The sequence below is a fragment of the Melanerpes formicivorus genome, unplaced genomic scaffold, assembly GCF_026170545.1.
Source record: "Melanerpes formicivorus ecotype bairdi unplaced genomic scaffold, bMelFor1.0.p_v2 SCAF_32, whole genome shotgun sequence".
Lineage (NCBI taxonomy): Eukaryota > Metazoa > Chordata > Aves > Piciformes > Picidae > Melanerpes > Melanerpes formicivorus.
This window is the reverse complement of record NW_027142384.1, coordinates 3,473,505-3,480,349: the sequence shown is the minus strand read 5'-3', so window position 1 is coordinate 3,480,349 and position 6,845 is coordinate 3,473,505.

Genomic DNA, 6,845 nt, shown 5'->3' with positions numbered 1-6,845 from the left:
GCTAAGAACAAGAACAACAAAATCTTAAATTTCTCATAGAAACCTTGAAATTAAACTACCAAGAAAGAAGCAAACAAAGGTTGGACTCGATGATCCTCGAGGTCCTTTCCAACCTAAGTTGTACTGTGATAGTCTGAAATGGTGAAGTAACTCCAGCTTTAGGTAGAAGAATATAACTATTTTAAGAGATGTACTATTTTTTTTATTTTTTTTTTAAATAATACAATTTTAAGGACAATAATTTTGTACTTGACTATCTAATTCTTTAATTGCAAATTCTCTGAAGCAGGCTATTATTATGCCTGAATATTACCTAGCATAGTGTTGTTCTCAGATGTAACCTCTGTGCTGCGTCATAATAGAAACAGCAAATAACAATGTGCACAAAGTGATAGGGAACATAGCTGACTGCCTAGTAATGGTTTCAATGCCAAAATCTCTTATGCTAGAGTTTAAAAAATATATTCTCCTGATTGTGACAACAAATTTCCAAACTTGAGGCCATATTCTATGAAGAATCATCCTATGGGTCAGAATTCAAGACACGTACCTGAACACATTTCAGTGCCCAGGTTTAGGCATAGTCTCTGCAGGGAAGACAGCCCCATCTCTTCAGAGTATACTATTGTTTTGGAGATGTACCTTGTCACAATGCTAGCTGTGGAGTGATCATAAATATTTATGCTTTCAGCAAATGGAACAGCCATGAAAATGAACACTGGTGTTTTGTCTTCTTTTTCAATATTTCATGAATGGTATGCAAAAGCTGGACTGTGCTGTGACAGGTAACACAATCCTCTTCAGAAGCCTTGACTTAGAATTCTGGATCATGGAAAGCTGAAAAAGTAATCACAAACATATTGTTTTAATGTTTCCATTCTATAATAATCTCCTGTGTCATTGTGCTTGCAAGAGGAGATGCTTTAACTGGTCAAGACGTACTCTGGCTTTTTCAGTAACTGACTAGAGGTAATAAAGAGAGCTCGTTTCATGTTTCCACAAGAAATAAATGACAAAATAACTTTATGGTTAAAAAGGCTTTGTGTTTGGGGTTGTTTTTCATTTGTTTGGTTGTTTTGTGTTGTTGTTGTTTTTTGTGTGTGTGGTTGTTGGTTTGTTGTGGTGGTGTTGTTTTTTTTTTCATATTGTTTCCAATAATCAATTAGGACAGAATGGAAGTCCTTTCAGACTACATGACATGCACTTCTCAAATATATGGCTTTACAGTTATGCCTTTTGTGTTGCTTTTAGCATTCCACATTTTAGAAGTATAGTTTTCAAGAAAATCACACAGCTAAAGGTAGAGTTCTGTGTTTATAAATCCACACATCCATGTCTAAAATCCTTCAAAGGCATGGTGCCATAATATGATATTATCAATATATTGTAAAGGATTCAGTAAACTCCCACACCTAAACTTTCAATGATGCAACAAGATTTTCAGACTAATTGAGATAGAGAAGCATAGCACAGTAAGGGGCACAGCATGAACAGTTAAGAAAGAGATATTCCTATAGCATCATACTTGCTGGTGACATGAAATGAACCAAATCTACGAAAGAAGGTGAGTGAACCTAGCTGGTTTGCATATTAAGATAGACTTATATTAAAAGATGTTATTTTTTTCAAATATACTTTAACTGGTTTACTGTAAGAAAACTTATTCATCTAGTAGTAAGCAATCTTACTTGCATATATATTTATATATACACACATATATGCATATATAAAAAGCCTAGTTTAATCCTGTATGATATTTTGTCTGTAATCAGGTGTGTACAATTAAACAAAAACTTTCAGCTGATTGTTTATCATCTCTATATTATACACTTGGACAAAATGCACTTTGGTTTCTTCATTACTCCATTGCCTACAGAGCAAGGATGGAACTAGTTCAGCCTAGCTGGTTATCTTGAATATGGTTCATTGCTCAGAGTTAAATGACCTCATTGGACTCACATCCTGAAGGCAGTAAGAACATGGACAGTTGCAATAAGCTCTGACATGATGGAGTGCTGTAGAGGGCACCAGTGCTGTGATACTGTGATGCTCTATCTGCTTGTCCAGCTGCTCTTTTATAGGCCAAGGAAAATTGCCTTCTCCCTCATCCCTAGACACTGTTGACTTGTGGAAGAAAAGTTTGGCTTTATAGCCTTCAAAGTGTGGTTAGATGCATATGAGACATAAATGAGGTTAAAATGTTTAGCTTTTCGAAAAGATGTAGCTGAATGGAGCTCAATAACTCTCATATCCGTACTATGATGTGTGTGAACATAAAACTCACTACGGAGCTTTAATGCATTTTGCCAACAGCAGCAGTTACTACAGGTGCCTTATAACTTGTAGATGAGTTACATTCTTGCAAATTGCTAGAACTGTAGAAATTTACTCAATTCAAAGCTCATCTCATACATTTCATGCATTTGCTTGAGTTGGAACATTCTGTCTTCAGCTATTATAGCACAGATTTTACTTGCAGGATCACAGGAAGCAACATGCAATTTGTATAGGTATTAGGAAAAAAAATCTCGGATAAGATTACTAAGTATCTGTCTATGGATCATATAGCTTGCAAGTCGTCAGCCTTTGGATATCAAAGTATATTGTATATTGTTTGTTCATAAGAAATTCCCAGTTTATTAACCCATTCTAAGAATCTAAGGCTCTGAAACACGATCTGCAGTTCACCTTTTATATCACAAAGAATACAAGTAGATTATTTGACTAAACTTAAGATCTTATAGCATAATAGTTCATTAATTTAGTAATAGGAAGCATTTACAAGAAGATTCAGGACAACCTTTTTTACTCTCTCAACTTTCTTGAAGGTCATATTTGCATAACAGTACAGATTTCCCATTCATCCAATAAAGATAGATTTCAGTCAGCTAGAAGATACACATACTGACACCAGAAATTTCTACATATCTCAGAGAAATATTACTGAGATAGATTTATTTCTTCACTTAAAAATTGCATTGATATTTATTATGGTGTGTAATGACTGAGTTATATGGTTGATTGTTTCTAGGTTTTAGTGCAATACGAACACATTACTAGTCACTTTCTTGCTGCAATAAAGTACAAAAGCAAATGATATAAAACAGATTGAAATTGTGCGGTATGTATTTAGAACATCCCATAAATTAACACACAGCAGGTATGGAAAATACAGAGTAGTATGTAATGTTTCTTAACCTTGTTCAAATAATTGTGAAGGGCAGTTCTGCCCTAGCTTTTGAGTGACTGAGAAAATCTGTGAGGAAAGCTAAAAGGCAGTTTTGTTTCTGTGTTCATAAAAAGCTTTGTATTGGTAAATTAGGAATATTATATTGCACCCCTGCTCTGTTCAGTAACACTCATCTGTAAAATTTATAATTCAAATGAAATATTTTAGATAGAGGAGAAAAAAGGAAGTGCAACAGAAATGTATGTTATAGTAGAAAGAAGGTACCTTACCAATTCTCTGTGTGAAATACATTGACTTAAGAGATTTGTCATCACTTTCTATGCTTTAAAATTACAAAGTTCAAATAATTATTTTCATGACAGTTCAAAAGAAATTTGATCCATTGCATTCTGAATAGCAATGTGCTACCTAATAGCATTAACTGATCTCTGATTTGATGCCTCTGTCCACCAATGGGACCACTGCTATAAAGGATCAGTTGGAAGAACCATCATGCTTCTGCAATCTTGTCTTTTAAGTATTATGAGTTCCACCTTTTCCAAGAGTAAATATATGACGTTTTTATATGACATTTTTCACTAGAGGATTTAATCTGGCACTGTACATCTGTGAAAAGGTTGCTGTGCCCCCCCCCCCCCCAAAAAAAAAAAAAATACACAGAAAGAAAAAAATGAATTTGCCATTTTGTAGCACTAGAAGACACAAACCAATCTTCATTATCTGCCATTTCTGCATTTTTTTTTTTAATGAGCTTCTGTTGGTACTGGTGTTGTTAGTGATATTATCTGCCTCAGGGTCCTTTTTCCCCCCTCTTTTTCATTTAGTAAACAATTTCAGGTATTTAATTCCTCTATTTATGAGACATATGAGTGAATTTTAGCTACTGTTTTCTTCTGATATTTCTCTAATTCTGCTTCCTTCAGTAATTTATTCATACTGAATAGAGGGGCTGTCCAGCATCTGAACTATTCCTATAGAATCATATTTGCTGGTTACATGAAATTCACCTCAGTGAAAAGTAAATAAATATGCATTGAGTGAACCTAGCTGCATTGTACAGTAAGATAGACTCATGTTAAAAAAAATATTAATTTTTCAAATCTACTGTGACTGGTTTACTACAATGAAACTTATCCATCTAGTAGAAATAAATATGAGCTCATTTACACATCGGGGAGAGTTCATCACTGAAAGAAGTTATTTGTAAAAGAATTCAGGTGTTATACTTAAGAGAAATGTGTGTGGTAGGTTTGACATTGGTTGGACACCAGGTGCTTGCTCTATCATTTCCCCTTTTCAGCTGGACAGAGGGAGAAAATTCACTGTGAGCTTCCCTGGTTAGACAGAGGGATATCACTCAGGAATTTCCATAGTGGACAAAACAGGTTCAATTTAGGGAACTCACTTTAAATTACTGACAATCAAATAAGAAATAATAATGATAAATCAAAACTAATTCTTAAAAATCCTTTTTCCTATCCCTCTATGCCTTCCAATTTGACTCCTCATCTAGAGTGGAACAAGGGTATGGGGAACAGGGGTTGCAGTTGTTTCTGCTCCACTTCAGGGACAACCTGGTCCTACCTGGGCCCTCCACAGACACAGTTCCTGCAGGAAATGTCCCCCTGCTGTGATATGGGACCCTCCCAGGGCTACAGGGTAAGTCTCTGCTCCAGTAGGTTATCTCCAGTGCTGCAGAGGCTCCCTGCTCCACACCTGCAGCACCTCCTGCCCTCTTCCTCTTCTCACCTTTGTTTTTGTGGGATTATTTCACCTTACTCTTCACTGGGCCTTTGTGGTGTTTTCCTCAAGCATGTTTTCATAGAGGTGTCACCAAATTTGGGAGCAAAACAGAATCTTTATTTTACTTGTAAGGCAGGTTTCTGATAACCACAACCTAGGATTTGCAAAAGAAGATTCTCCATGGTGAGTGAGTGATGGAAGTTACAGCGCTGTTGAAGTAAAAGGCTTAGTTGTGGTATTGAACACAAGAATAAGAAAACTGTATCTTCATCTCTGAAATTTTGATGTTTTTTTATTTTGGTCCTTTTTTGGTTGTTTGTTTTGTTTTGTTTTAATTCTGTTTAAGCTTAGAACAGTATGTGTATATCAGGATGTCAAGTTTTCAAATAAATATAGAGTATAAATCAGAACTGTGGAAAAACTATGAAATGCCTTGCTTTAAGCTGGAAAAGCAAAAGAAGATTGAAAGTTAACTTGCTTATCGTTTAGAGGGATCTTCATGGAAAGGAAATTCCACGTAGTAAAGTTCACCTCACTGTAATGGAGAAAGATGTAACATGAACCAAAAACTATAAACTGAAGCCAGATTAAAAAAAGAAGTGAGAAATAAGTTGACTTCTTTGCAGTATATGTGGTTAACTATTGGGACAGGCTATTAAGGTAAATGAGTTAATTGTCATGGCTTTCAGTTTTCAAATAAAAAATGAGATAACTTTATGAAATATTTCCTATTTCCTCTACTTAGTGAGTCATGAGGTGAAATAGATGCAGTAACCTTTTGCTTTAAAGACTGAATCATCTTATAGTTAAAAAAATATATTTCATTAATATACTTTTCATGAAAATATTTTCTTTTCTCTAAAATTTACTCATACAGAATGACATTAAAATGGAAAAAAAAATAGGTGCAGCTGAAATCAGTATCTTTGCCCTTCACAATAAAAGGTCTCAGTTAATTTTATTCACTCTTACAGTTTCAAAAAACATTTTAGTTGACACTGTCTATTCTCTGCTCTTGAGCTTTTCTGCTTTTGATTGCTTCTAATACCCACAGGCCTTGGCAGGTCATCTTATAGGTTGAAGCTGTATTAGTATTATGTTAGTTAAGGGAATTATTGATGCTTTTTAACAGCATATTCAGCATTAAATATATCACCAACTGCTCCTAGAAAGTGGCTGTTATGAGGCTGGCCTGTGACATTGATCTGCCATGCAGTCCTAGTATGTGTACGGATACAACAGAGCTGTCTGGTTTTAGCATGAATAGATTCTTCTGTTGCTGGACTTAAGAGTCTATCTTCTCAGAGAAGTTAATTATTTAATGTAGAAAAACATGGTAACAGCTGTTGTCATAATACTTTTAAGTGTTGTAAGAAATGTGATCATCTTCTCCAGCTGCTCCAGACCAGGTTTATGCTGCCCTGCTGCTGGAGCTCAGGCTGGTGTCCAGCATCCGGCATCTCTGCCCATGCAGAGGGATGCAGCTGTCACTTTTCCTAGTTGCACTTTCAACCAGCAACAAAATAGAGAATGTGGTGCAGAGACAAACACACAGGCAGAGACACATACACACAGAGGACACTGACATTGCTGATCACACAGCTTGCCACAGAGAAGGCTTTGCGTTCAAGAGAGCCACTTATAGGGCTCACATACAGCATAAACACTGACAGCTAGATCCTTTCCTCTTTGACTGGAAAGACAAAAGGTCTGTACTGGTGGACACTCCCCACCCCCTCTAGATTCACAAGCATACACATATTTGTGGATTTCTTGAGCATCAGCATGACTCCTGTCTTCATCTGGCATTGAATCCCAGGTCACCTTGCTTGGATCCCAGGTCACCTTAACTGCCCCACTGGTTCTCCACTTACTAGGTGGACCAGCTTGATGCTCTCTGCAAACATGCACA